Raw genomic sequence first — 14,365 nt, forward strand, 5'->3', positions numbered from 1 at the left:
CCGGCCGCTTGTTGTTTGCGATGCAAGTATTGTGTCAACTGAGAGATGGCCCCAAGCTTGACTACTCCAAACACATGTCGGTTAAGACAGGACACCGGAGAAGGGGGGATTGCGTTTATGAATAGAGCCACTTTGTGATAAGGGAACTCTTGTCTCCGGCAGGCAAAGCTTTTCATGTTTAGCCAAAAAATATAAATGGCTGATTGGAAACACGACACTTAATCTCAAGTATATGTCTGAATTATTTATTTGGTTACCGTGTGCCCTTTTCTTTTTTCTCGTCATAGATCCTCTCCGCCTGGTTGAATTCTTAATGTCGTGCTTTGTCTCCGCGCATGCACACGTAAACACCGTATCTGCAAACGGAACTAGAATGGCTCCACTTAAAAGCACAGACCGCCCCCCGCCGAGGCAACGATCGCAACACATTTAGACTTGGTAAAACTGTTTAAATATGATGTATTTGAACCGACACACACACACACACACACACAAAATGCAAGCATAAAATGTATGGAAAATACTCTACGTACTGTCGTGTTTGTGTCCATATTCGCTTTTACGCTAGCCTGCGTGTGAGCGTCCGGCCGCGAGCTGTGGACAACAGCAGCTACCGAGCTGACGCCTGCTCTCTTCATTCATTGTGAAATTGAGGAGGACAATGTGCCAAATCATGACTCAATTTGATGGACTTCCAGATGAGTTGATATTTTTGAAGCCTTCTATCGAATGGCATGGGAGAATAACGCTGCAAGTGTGGCTGGATGTATTTGGCTCATCTTAGTCTGAAACGACTTGAGACTCAATCAGCAGCACATGTGCGCTCTGTTTTTCCTCTATGTATCGAGACGCGCTTAATAATCAACAATCGGTTCCGTGCAACCAAGCCAGTTATTGTCGAAACTGACTCCGCCCGTGCCTTTGTAAATTTAACAGACATGTTTGGTGGTGCTCAGCAAAGCTGCTCCATCCTCTCGTGACCCTCTTTCCCCATTTCTGGTAACAGCGTTTCACAGTGCTGCTGCTTGCGGTCTTACAATGGAGTTGGATCATTGTCTCTGGGCTGTCAGCACCTTGCAGCCGAAAAAAAATAAAAATAAAAACCCCACGAGAGTGAGGAGAGAGATCTCAAGGTGCGTGGGGGGCTTATCTGTGGGAGGGCTGCCATTTTCAAATGATAATATCTTGAGATGTATTTTAAGCAAAAAGCTGTCGGGTAGTAAAAGTAAACAGGAGATTGTCGTGGCTGATCAATTGTCTTTTCTTTTATATTTTTCGAGCACGAGAGACTTGGCCCGCATCCCCTGATTGCCAACAGTATTGGCGCGGCGAGGCTGGTACACAATGACCCAAATCCTCGTCCTATTAAACTCATGCAAAGTATCTGACTCGATCTTGCCCGTCCCTTTTAGAATGTCAAGATTAGAGCGAAAAGCCCCCATTAACGCGGCTATTTTGCCGGTATTTATAACGCTCATGCGTGGCCCAGTTTTCATGGGAAACCCCTCATTACCTTTCGCCTTCTTGAAATGAGGCCATGTGGTTGTCAGGCTGGTGAAAGGGGGACAGTCAAATATGTGGGCAGTCAGGCCTTTTATATCAAGTACTGTGCGTGCCGTGTGCATGGCTGCCCAAATGGGCTCCGTCTGGCTCCACCGTTGTAAATTATGGATCGGATGTAACGCGGCGATTAGAAGCCCGAGCACGTGTCGCGCGCTTTGCCACATTTTATGAAAACGTGGTTTTTTTTCCCTTTCGGGCGCCTTTACCTATTCACCTGGCCACCCCTTTTGATTCCGCTGCTCACCTGCGATCAACTTGCAGAGCTACAAGCGCCTCCGTGCCGTCAAAATCCACCCGTGAGCATGCACTCGCCGGAGCCTTTCATGGCTCTAATCCCCCAACACCTCGAAGACATGCATGGGAATCTCTGTCGGACAACTTGAAAGGATGGTCGAACCGAGGAGCGCCCCCCCCCCCTCCTTCCATAAAGCCTGCTGGGATGCACCGCGGGCTTGATGCAGCCAGCCCAACCTGCTTTAGCGCTCGGTGGGAAGCACCATCACAGACTCCCCTTGAGCGGGCCTGCTTGAACTGTTTGATCTTATTGTGGAAGCAAGTGAGCTTGCTTGCTGCCTGGCAGGCGGAGAGGGAGAGGCTCTTGATGCCCAGGGTTGAAGAGGTGGACTCAGCTTCAGTGGAGAGGCTTAATAACTGTATTAACATCAGTGGCTCCCCGAGGACCCATGCTTGATTGTTGGGAGAGGATGAGGAGAAAAAGTGAGGTGGGGGGGCGTCGCACTTAAAATTTGCTTTCCCTCATATGAATTTGCTTTGGTACTCGTCTGCTTCCAGTTAAGCTCACACTTTCCTGCATAGTGATGAGCGCCGAAATAAAGTGTTTGCAGATGCGTCGTCCGGAATGGCGTGCGAAGCCCGACCTCACCTGTGCGTGTCCCTATTCATGACAGTCCTCTTTGTCCCCTGAATTATGCATCGGCAACTGTTGAATAAATGATGGGCCCCACTTAGCTTTATGGACAGAGTTAACTGGCAAGAAGTGTGCGCTCCTATTGGTCGCCGAAGTGGGTCACGATAAATGCTTCTCCCGCTTCCCGCAAGGTCGTAATGAGGCCCGGGTCGCAAGGCCGAGAGACAGAGGAGTCAACGGAGGCCAGCCGGGGTTAACTGGACCCTCGAGGGACAAAGGACAAGGGAGGGAGAAGTGGAAGCTTCCACGGCGGGCTCACCTGAGAGCTGAGTTCAAGTTATTTGCGTCTGTTTGCAAGTCGCCCGAGGTGACACCAGAGAGAATGTCTTTTTACGGGCTCCAAGCTAACTAACAATCGATTGTACTGTCATGTCCGGAAGTGTTTGGTCATCACTTGCAAGTCGTCGTTTGCTGGATTTGCGCTGTATCGTTCAATAACGGCCACTTGTAAAAGTATGATATGGCGCGCCGTCAACTGACCTATCAAAGTGTGTGCTTACAAGCCCAGAAAGAAAAATTTAAAAAAGCCTTGTATACTTAACAAAAGCAAACGGCTGTAACATCATCTTCCCCAGTTCTTTCCCAAAGCTCTGAGAGCCATGAGTAACGCAATAAATAAAACAGTGAGCTGACTAAGCAGTTTAACAGGCGAAAATGAATCTGCACGCGCTGACCCTCGTGGCTGACTAGTTCCCACTGCACCGAAGCATTACGGCGATCCATTTCTAACAAAACAGACTCAGTTAAATCGATCTAACCTATTTTCATTCATTGTAAAAAATAATAATAATACGTGGTTTAAATAGACGTTTGTTGCCAATCCCCTGGATGATATCGTTGCTACGCGGAGGCTTCGTATTGTACACGATACCCGAGTCCGGCCATTCATTGGCTCCACCGAGGTAAATCAAACTCCCAAATCATACATCCAGTGTAAATACCAGTGATAAATGAGGAGCGCGGCGGCGTCGCTAAACCTGCCATGTTTATGGCTCTGACAGTATATCTGCTCAGGCCTCAGGAAGAAGCCACATCAGTGGCTTTAAATCACACAGCGCTCCTTCGCGCTGGGGAAATCGGACCGACTTCCTGTGGAGGCTTACCAGAGATCACGTCTGGCGAAAACCAGTGGTCACAAGGAGGCCAACATATCACAGAAAATTCGATGTGTGTGTGTGTGTTTGAAATGATCAAATAGCTCCCTCCAGGCTACACGGAAAGGTCAGGGATTCATGCAGGAAATTGGTGTCTGCAGAAGCACCGACAACAAACACACACACACACACACACAGACAGAGAGGGGAAGCTTAACTTGTCCTTCATTAAATTCGAGTAACATCCCACTGTGCTCTCTCGATGACTCCGCGAGTCAGCCATTGCTTTCCCGAAGCTAACTTAGCCTCCCGATGCTACCCACGTGCAAAAATCCTATCATCTGAATTAGCGGAGGCAGTCGAGACAAATGTGTCCGTCTCTCGCTTTTCTTCCCTCGCCCTGCCCAAATTTTCCACAAAGGAGCCCCCTGACACCGCACATCAGACAGTGGAGTTCAACTGCCTGTCATCAGTCATCATTAGTGTGCGTGAGCGAGGGAGCGGTGGCTTGGCTGCCGGTAAAGTTATCGCGGGGGTTCCTGATGGTTTTAGCTGCGGTTCGATATGCTGCCAAGAAACGCTCAACGCTGCAGCCGCAGCCTGTAAAGCGACGCTTCCAGGTAAATCGTAGAGTTGTGTACGGGGTTTTTGGATTCTATTGTCGAACAATGTCAAGAATATCTCGCCGATCGGGTCGTTTATGTCCACCGGGAGCACCGAGCGTCACAGGCGGAGTTGTGTTGACGGAATGTAGTTCACTTGCAAAAAGTACAATGTGAATATAAACCGACAAAAGTTAGGTCAGCTTTTGGGCGGGGCCAAATGTAACAAAACGATCAGTTTACGGTTTGTTTTGATCTAGCGAGTGTACAGCGACGTACCGTACAGCTTGTTTTTGACACTTTTTTTTTTTAACCCTTCAGACATCCTCTGGCATCTCGAAGCGCTTTAACAAAGTTAGTGGCGCCGTCGCCGTTTGGTGCCAACCGTTGATGAATACGCGGTGACAAACAGGAGAGCGTTTTCGGAATTCAAGAGAAAAAGGCCCAACCCGGCCCATTATTTAGCATCGTTGCACACACTGTCGTCAGGAGTCACGCACACGCTGCACTCCCGACCTCTCCCTCATTTCCACTGTCATGCCTCCGCTCTGAAGTTGAGAAGATCAAACCCTCGTAATCTATTCCCCTGTGATTGACCATTGTGTTATCCGCCGAGGGCGTGAGCGGGGGAGAGAGAGAGGCAAAGAGCGAGGAGGGCAAAGGGAGAACACGGGTCCAAAGAGGCGCTTTAACATGACAAAGCCTGTCCCCGGTGATCTTCTCTTCTCCCCATATCGTCTCTGATGAGCTTCCCTGATCCTTCGTCACCCCCCCGTGCCCCCTCCTTCCCCCCTTCTCCTCTCCAGGTCCACGTCAGCCCTCTCATGTAAAATAGCTCCTCATATTTATGACCTCCTTGCCCACCCCTGCTGAATATGCGCTTAAGAATCGCAGGGGGGTGGGGGTGGGGGGCCTTTCAATGCTGTCAGTCAAATTGGATTAGCGATTATCAATGTGCTGATAACCTCTCAGTTCGAGTGAGTGAAGAGCAAACACTCGAGCAGGAGCATTCATGAAGGCCCTTTGGCCTCCCGGCGTAGAGAGGCACTGTGTGACGCCCAGCCCGATAAAGATGAATAGGGTCCTGGTTAATATGTATGGGTGTCATTGCAGAGCCAGGGTGACATTTTGTTCAAGATGGACGCCAGGTTCCTCATCTCGGAGTTGTTGTGGGGGGAAAAAAAAAACTCTTCCCGCTAATTAAAAATAGTCATCGTCATGTTCTATACAGACACTTTAAGGTGCTCTTGTTCTTCCTGCTCAAAGTGTGTCAAGCTGATGCTGTGGCATCGATGCATAGTATCAGTGCACTTTTTGAAGTACCGAGTAGTGTGCAGTGTTGGTCCTGATACAATGTTTGTCATGGGAAAAAAGTGTCCTGTAAAAGCTACAAAAATCCAAAGAAAAAGTGCAACATGATCACAAATGGTCCGGCTTTGGATAATGAGTCTGCTTGTTATCGCAGGAGAGATGTTGAGGCACATCATTCTCTAATTGATCAATATTAATGTTTCCCAAAGCCATTTTCACACTCTTAGCAGTAACCTGAAAAGAGAGCGTTGTAAAAAAAAAAATAAAAAAAAAGGCAGCGGTGTCACAACCTTGACCTTGATTTATGCGTCGGTGTTCAACACCGGATTCGTTCGCTTTGCGAGAGTTGACAAAGGGTGGTTACGCCTCGGCTACGCCTTCTGCCAGCCGAGTGCGTGTGTCACTAAGCAAACGCGTCAGCGCGCAGGGCTGTGTTTCGGCGGGGACGCACGAGACTTTCTTTTTGAAATGTTTGCTTGGTACAGGACAGTCGGCCATCTAAATCCTCTCCCGTTGCCATCACTAGCTGCTTCCACTCTCTCATCCTCATCATTTCTTTTTTAAATGCTATCGTGCTACGGGAAATTTGGACTCACTAGGTGGAGTGTCCATTTACAGGAATGCGAAGGATTTATTTTTTTTTTACAAGCTTGGTCGGTGTTTTGGCATGCTCGGAATCTCAAAGCTGTCAACAGGTGATCTCATTCACTAAGCAGGTACTTCTCATGTGTAAATGATACTGAAAACACCTTCAACAAAGGGGGGAAGTGTGTGAAGCGCCTCAGAACAAAACATGCACCTTGTCCTTGTTCTATTTGCTGCCGTTCACTGTTTTTCACATGTCAACGTTTGGGAACATTTAAAATATGGGAATATTTTACCACCAATAAGCAGGTGGTTTCAGGCAACCCCTGCCCGCAAATATTGAATTCTCTGCCAGCGCGACACAAAAACAACACCACAAAATCAAAATCTATTGGATTTTTGATCATCAATCGGATAATCATTGGAATCGACAATTCTGAAAATATTCTGAAGCTGCAGTCACAGCCATTCAGCAGAGCAAAAACGGGCGAACATCTCCGTAAAATCGGCAAACAACCCTGGCTAAAGCTAGCTCCTCCCCAGCAATACAGAGATCCTAGAACAGTTGAGATGTGTCACTCCCTCATACTTCCTTCGACACCGACGACTTCAGCAATCGGGGAGTTTTGCAGCAAAACGGCTGAGGACAACGCAGCCACGTTCCATAGCTGACGAAAATATCGTCCGAATGCTGGCGGACCCTGCATGCCCACCACGTCATCAGCTCAAGCCGCGTAGCCCGGGTCGCCTGGGGGCAACTTCCAACTGCCATCGAGGCTCTGCCACTCTCGGACAGCTGCTGGCTGGAGTCACCCCGTATTACTCACGTCGTTGCCAGGGAACTTGCCGCACTTTGCCCCCCCCCCCCCCTCCCCACATTCAACCGACTGGCTGCTGTTTTTGCTCCGTGTTTATAATTAACTTAATGTATGCGCGTTCGACATGCTCTGCGCTTGACTGTATTTAAAAATTCAGTCGCAGGAGCAGCAACAGCGGTTAACATGATTGCCGCACAACATTGAGCCCCTTCAGACCTCACCTTTGCCATCTGCTCCATCTCTTGGTGGCCCCCTCCCCCACCGGGGCTCGAGTTTATCCACACATGTTTCTCAGTTGTGGCTCCCATTTGCCGGGGCAGCACAGATAGGTGTGTTGTTGTTTCAGAGGCCTGGGCAGCGCGAAGAGGGAACTTATCTTTGAGACGAGGCGGGGAGCTGGTAGATTGATGGAAAGCAGACCAGAGTGCGCCGGTGTTAAGTAGCAGATACCGACAGCGTGCAAGCAGGCAGATGGACACTTTAGTCACTACATTGGCATATTTGTTGTTCATGTTAGTCCGACACAAGTCCTGGCTAAACACCACCACCACTTCAGGCCCAAGACAAACATCACCATTTCCTGGCGTTCCGGAGGGGGTGACGGTAACAGGCTAGAAAAGCTCCTTGCCCCAGACCACCCTGCCCTACGGCCTCTGCTCGGACCCCTCATCTATCACGAGCACGTGTACTTTTCCATGCCGCGGTGGGAGGGGGGTGACTGGGGCGAATCATTTGGACCCAATCTGAAGCACTATCCATCAAAATTTAGTTCTCGGAGCTCGCGTCGTCTTCAAGCATACTGCGCAGGCCTTTAACAAGTCAAGCTGTCACATCCATTTCTGCTCCTGCTGCAATATGCGTAAAGTGCAGCGGTTGCAAAACAAACTGTCATTTCTTTGAAACGTCAAACACGACGTGTCTTTTGCCGCGGAAAAAAAAATAAAAGTCCGAATAATTTGACAACTTGATATATGGGCCACTCCATCTGTATATTAAATAAAAAATACGACACCATTAATCTATAACTGACCTTTTTTTTATATATACCTGTGAAAATTGAACCAATCGCAACTGTTCTGGTCGTTCCAGAAGATTTTTCTCCTCTCGGCAGTTCATCCACCAAAGCTCGGTTAGGACTGCCCCAGCTTGAGTTGCTGTGGAAAACCCATTGATATGTATTCCAAGATGGAGGTTCGCCCCGCTCCCAAACAGGATCGTTCTATTGTTTTGAGACTATAATGTGCAGGCTGTTCCTGTTGTTTTTAATTTGATTTTTTTTTTTGTGTGTGTGTGGGAAGCTTGTGTTGTCATCTGCATCACTTCACTGAGAAGGTAGACTGCAAGATAAACACATAGCGGCTTAGGTGGAGAGCGTTAGGGAGAGGCGGGTGGGGGGGAGCGCGGTCAATGCTAATCCTCCTAGCTCACCTTCACATAAACACAAATGTGAATATTTGTCGCGCTGACTTGCAAAGCTGCAGGAAAACAGTCTTGCCACCCCGCAATTTTAATGTGAGCCAACGTTAAAAATCAGCTTTGTTTTTTTTTTTAACCCATAATACCCAAGACAAAAATTGCCCCCCCAAGCCAAAATGTCTGCCCATTGTTGCCAATGTGTTGTAAACTTAAGCAAATGAAAGATAAAGTATTGAAAAATAGTCAAATGTTCTGCCTGATATTCATATCTTTATTTTCGTCAGCATTCAGGCACCAAAAAAGCGGTTATTTTTTATTCATTGTATCAATTTTTTTTTAATGAATCACCCAATTCATCTGCAATCGAATTTTTATATCGGAATCGCGGCATTAACTCAGAAATATTCTTAGCTTAAAGAAAAAATGTTGAACGGATGTGTCTCAAATATTTTCAGGTTGAGACAATTAATATAGGCAATTATCAAAATATTTCCGCGTGGCGTCAATTCCGGCTGCCAAGGCGCCTGACACTCGCATGCCAATGGAAAAAACAGCCAATGTCTTTGTATTTTAATAATGAGCTCGGTGCCCGAGAATGATAGAACAAGAAATGCTAGATGTCCTCCATTGTTGTTTGCTGACTGCGTGGCTTTCCTTTTGTCTTTGGTGAAGGCATTGTGCGCGTTCTGCGGTTGCGCTGGTATGATAAATGTTTAACGATTCGGGTGCTGATGCAGCCTAGTTGCCAACACGCCTTGTGAACACAAGCCAAATAAAGGTGGGCAAGCTTTTGCCTTCAAGCCCCACGGATGATTTTGCAAAGAGTCACGTGACCCAAATCATCATTCAGAGACGAGGTTAAAAAAAAATGTAGTACGTCTTGGCCGCCAGGGGGGCGCTTAAATCCGGACATGGAAATGTTTGCGACATGGACACAGTCGCAGGTCCTGCGTGATTGTCTACGTTGTTCTTTGCAGAGGATAAAGATGTTACATCAGTGAGTAATGTGACATGATCTGTCTGCATGTTTTAGAATTCGTGCATTAGCGTTAAGCTAGCGGACATTAAGACAAAGTTCGTGGTCATGCGGTTCTTTTTATGCTTAGTTTGACAAAAAAGTTTCGCTGGGAGCGGTGGGCCAAAATGAAGAACTTTGCCCATCCTTGTTGTGAGTGCTCCACGAGATCTTCCATCCTCGCATGTGTGTTTTCACTTCATTCCATCCGTTCGGCCCCACTCTTCCAACCAGTAAGTGTTCACACTTGTGTTTAAACACAAACACACCCCGCCGGCTCCTTCCAGCCACCAGTGTGTGAACGCACACGCCCCGAGTCAAACTGCAACACCCCGTCTCATTCCTCGGCTTTTGCCGTCAGGCGTCAAAAGCGGCCGATGGCGTCCCGTCCAGGGAGCTGTTATGACGCTTTGTTCGAGAATGACAGGATTTCCCAGTGATCAAGGAAACGCTTTCCACCTTCCCTCTCGGTAATTGAAGAGTGCTGACAAAACATCCTCGGATGTGTTTGCGCGCATGTTTCCACTCTGCGAACACCCAAATTGAAGTGTGAATATTTATAACGCGGACAACGAATGACGAATGGCCTTTGCCTGCTCACTTGTTGCTCTTTCAAAAGCGCAAAATGACCGCCAGGCGTTTGAAGCACGGGCCCACGACTGGCTGGCTTTCATTGGACGCTTTCGCACCCCGAGGCTTTTTTCATCGGCTGTCCCACTTCATTATTTTGAGTCGACTTACAAGCCTTTAGCGCGGGGGTCTGTCTAGCATCTCTTCGATTGCGCACTCGCTGTATTGCAAGACAAATGGACCTCTTTATGCTCTTTTATGTATTTCACACATGGTCAGCGTGTGTGTGTGTGTATGTGTGTGTGTCAGTGTGTGCCAGTGTGTGTGCGCGTGCGCCTTCGCATAACCTAATACAAGTCATGGCGAACACACGAGTGGCCGACCCCTGTCCAAGACCCCTCGGCCTCAAGTCTCATGTCCAGAGTCCCCCCAGCACAGCAGCCAGCCCGCCTAACGTAGTTAGCTGCCCCCTAATGACGGTGAAATGTCATTAATATGCCGCGCAGCTGGACCCAGTCACCAGTGGGGATGAAAGGTAATCGAATCTCCACGGACTAACCCAAAGCTGAACCTCCAAAACTGCTCGGCAACACAGGACCGAGACAGACAGCAGTCTGGAGGCTTTTGTCTTTTTGTGTGTGTGTTGTGTGTCTCTGCATGTGTGTCTGCGGTCTCTTGATTCCTTTTGAAGTGTTTGACGCTCGCCAGACTTCCACGACGACGGAACGACTGCACGCGCCACTTCATCATCGGGATGCCTCGCGCATGTTTGTCCGTTTTGCGCGGAGTTATGCCGTAATTGTTTTAGGAGGATGTGGCTGAGTGCAACCAACTCAGCCCCCCCCCCCTTGCCAACCCCCCCCCCTTAAGTGCGCTTGTGGCTAGTCGAGTGAATCTTAAGACTGCCATTACAAACCGCTCACACATGAACATAATTAAATCATCGGTTTGAAAGCAGCACATTCCATTAAGCTATCTGGGTGGTAGATAGAGGGAGATATCTTTCCTTTTTTTTTTTTTTTTGGAGGAAGGATTCTTTGGTGTTGTACACAAAAGCTGATCACGTTACACTTTATACAGATTTCGTAAGGATTTTACCAGAAAGGGAAAGAATAGCATGGTGGTAGTGGTTATCATGTCTGCCTCACTGTTCTTACCTCTGCGTTCCCGAAACATGTATGCGAGGTCCATTTGAAGACTCGAAATTCGATCCTGGGTATATTCTGGCATGAAAGTGTTTTGTTATGATAGTTTGGGCTAAATTTGTGGCGTAAACTGGGATTACAACAAACATTTTTAGGTGTGGGGTCAATGAAGCACAGTTAACCTCCATGAACTCTACACTCTCATTTCCTGACACCCACATCACTCACCGGGCGCTGATTTGACAGCCTTTTTTCAAACGAGCTGTCAGTCTGCATCACGACACGTGCAGCTGATTCTGCAGTCTTTTGTTATTTTGTTTTGTTTCGTGCGACTTGCAAACACAGTAACTCAGATACAGATCGCGCGCTTTCTGTTTCACCTCCTTGCCAACGAACAATAGCATCTTTTATCAGCTCGTTCTTGTTTTTCATTTCGACACTATTTTCTGGCTTCCTGTAGCACCAAGTGAACGGGGGTGGGTGTGGGGGGCGGGGGGGGGGGGGGCGTTATCGTGTTCATCACGCCGCCGCTTTCCTCGGCCGGCTGCATTCTTTTCAATGTGATGCTTGAGTCAGACTCGCAAGCGGTGACTTTTCGGCAAGAGCGACCTTTGTCGACGCGTGCGCATTTTGCGGCATTTGTAGCCTGTTGCAACGATCCGGACAGGCGCTTTCCGGGCTATGTGAGTCACTTCCTCCACTGTATGATTGTGTGGCTCGGACAATAATAGGCAGTGTTGATTGAGAGCCTGGGATGGTGTTGAATAATAGCTGGTGGAGGGCTGCAGACTGGGCCAGGAGCTTCTCCAGCCACAGGCCTGCCATTGTTTTGCTTCATGTCTCGGCCTGACGGGACTCCAGAAGCCAGCCATTGTATTTAATTACAGTTGCCAGTAACCCCCCCCCCCCCCTCCACCCACACCCCAGCCCTCCCTGCACAGACTCATGTCCTCGTGTCCCAGATTTCTGTGGATGCTCTCATTAAGACTTTCAGTGTGTGTATATGCGCGAGAGAAGTCCACCGATAAGAAAAACTCCCATCGCATGTGTGGATGAAGATGTCATTTTGATGTCGGCGAGGGGGGGGCGGCACACACTACGTTTGTCTATGTTTCGAATCAAGGCAGTTCTGAATGTGGATGAATCGCCCTGCGCTTGCTCTAATTACGCCGCGCTGTAATTAGTCCTCATCCAAAACTGTGAATGGTCGCTTGCTAATGAGAGAATATGCCACATTACGTAAGGTGCGCTCAATTTGGGGTTTAATTTGTGTGACACGGGTGTAGCGGCGGCATGGCCTGGCACCATGACAGGCGCTGTGGGCCCCGGATGACACCCACGGAGGTGCAATGAAAGGCAAAGGACGGACACTTCCTGCCTGCGGTCTGCCTTTGTCCTTTGTTTTTCTTCCATTCTCCAAATTACCTCTGAATAATTTGGAAAAATAATCTAAAAGATAATGCTAGAATAAAAGCAAATGAGTAAATATGAAAGACAGTCAATGTATCTATTTCAGTCAAGAAAGTTTACAATAAAGCGAACAAATCAGTGGCTTCATCGCTTAAAACTTTTCATCTTTCATAAAACAGTGAGATATAAACATGTGGACTGCAATCCTTAATGCGGTGAACTTATCTCGGCCCTATAGAAATTAACAAAAAATATATACGTATATCATAACACTTGATGTCAGTACATGCCGTCATAGTCGACGTTCTTCACAGAGGATAAAGAATATATACCCGTGAGTGTTGCTATATTGTCTGTCTGCCTGTGTTGCATCACCTTTTGTGTTTGAATAGCCATTGCTTATGCAACACCACAAACACAGATGCGAATGTTTAGCTTGTCTGGAGCGTTTTGCATTGTTTATTCAGAGTCCTGATTGGGTTTCAGTGTTGAGTGTTGCAAGAGTACCGTGGCCAAACCCCTTTGCTGTACATTCTCCCGACCGTAAAGATAACTTTGCAAAGGTGCTGAGTGGGCAAGAGTTTCCTCTTCTAGGAAAGCCTTAAACAGATCTGGGCATCAGGAGTGTTTATTTTGGTTGCGGCGAACATAATCTCTTGTCCGTGCACCATCTGCCGCACCGACACGGAAGTTGGCACGCTGAGCCGAGACATGCGGGCCGCGATCGATGCCGTCGACCCGATCCGATGTAATCACGCGACGTGTGTTGACTGCTGCGCACCAACTACAGGCTCGCCGCTGTGCCCAACCACCTCTGTTCAATACAGATGGCCCATTTGCAAAGAAGCCGCGTGCCCCCCTCCCAAATCCTTCCTGGAGCCGACACACGCGCGTCATTTTCGCTTCAAACTCTTTCAAGCTGTTAATTGTAGCATACAGTATATATCTTAACTATTCCCAGTCAATTGGATGTATTCGTTCTTTTACATGTATTGCTTACATACAATAATTATTTGATATCAAAAGCTTTGTTTTCGAGAGCCATCAGGTGCTTGGGTTTGACATTGGGAAAATAATTTTAACCTTTTAACCCTCCTCGTAGGTCCACTACTGCTGGCTAGGAATAAAAAGTCAATTAAAAAAAAAAAAGAAAGAAAAAGGAGAGGGACGTCATTCCAAGTAATCATAATGGCATGTGAATAAAAATGGAAGACAACATGGCCTAGTTCCACGCTCACGCCGAGCTCAAGCGGGGATTATGGCATTATTTGCTCGGCTGCAGAGCTGTGCCGTGAATGCGCGCTTTTCATATTTGACATCCGTGTCCTGCCACGCACACACGCAAACACTCGACACTCACGCAGGGATATCGAGGTCAAAGTCCAATACATATTACATGAAGAAAAAAACGGTGAAACATGAACGCTTTGTGGCTTGAATTGCTCTCTTCTAATTTTTCGCACTGGACATTCGAAAAGCCCACCGCCGAACAAAAAATGAAATGTAATGAAATGTAATCATTTCCCACGGCACACCTGATGAGCTCTTACACCGGTTGGGGGATTACTGCTCTCTTCATTCTCCTTTTCCCATTCTAAATGGGGGGGGGGGGGGGGGGGGGCAGGGTGCTTCGCAGTTTTTTTTTCCTCTTTCTCTCCGTAATGTCGAGGAATGAGTTGCTAAGCATCCCTACTTAAAGGCTTGATTATACAAGGATAAATAAAAGAGCAACTGCGGGCCATGTATCAGAGGGAAGCACTTTCTTTGAACCCTGCCAGCGATGCAGTTCCTCGCATCAAGACATCACTTTGGCTCCGAGGGAAGAAAACCCTGCAGAGGGGGGGGGGGGGGCTCGCTATTTCTTTGATGGTCCGCGTGCACGCGCGCGAGTGTGTTTGTGTGCACCGC

The 14,365-nt window shown here is 47.9% G+C and overlaps 1 protein-coding gene across 2 annotated transcripts in view; it reads left to right on the plus strand.

Annotated features, from left to right (window-relative positions):
* The window catches only part of raraa (retinoic acid receptor, alpha a), a 118,390-nt gene that overhangs the window by 88,296 nt on the left and 15,729 nt on the right, over positions 1 to 14,365 (plus strand). The window lies entirely within an intron of this gene.

This window comes from Hippocampus guttulatus, chromosome 19 (genome assembly GCF_054856545.1).
Source record: "Hippocampus guttulatus isolate MCC_2025c chromosome 19, RoL_Hgut_1.0, whole genome shotgun sequence".
Lineage (NCBI taxonomy): Eukaryota > Metazoa > Chordata > Actinopteri > Syngnathiformes > Syngnathidae > Hippocampus > Hippocampus guttulatus.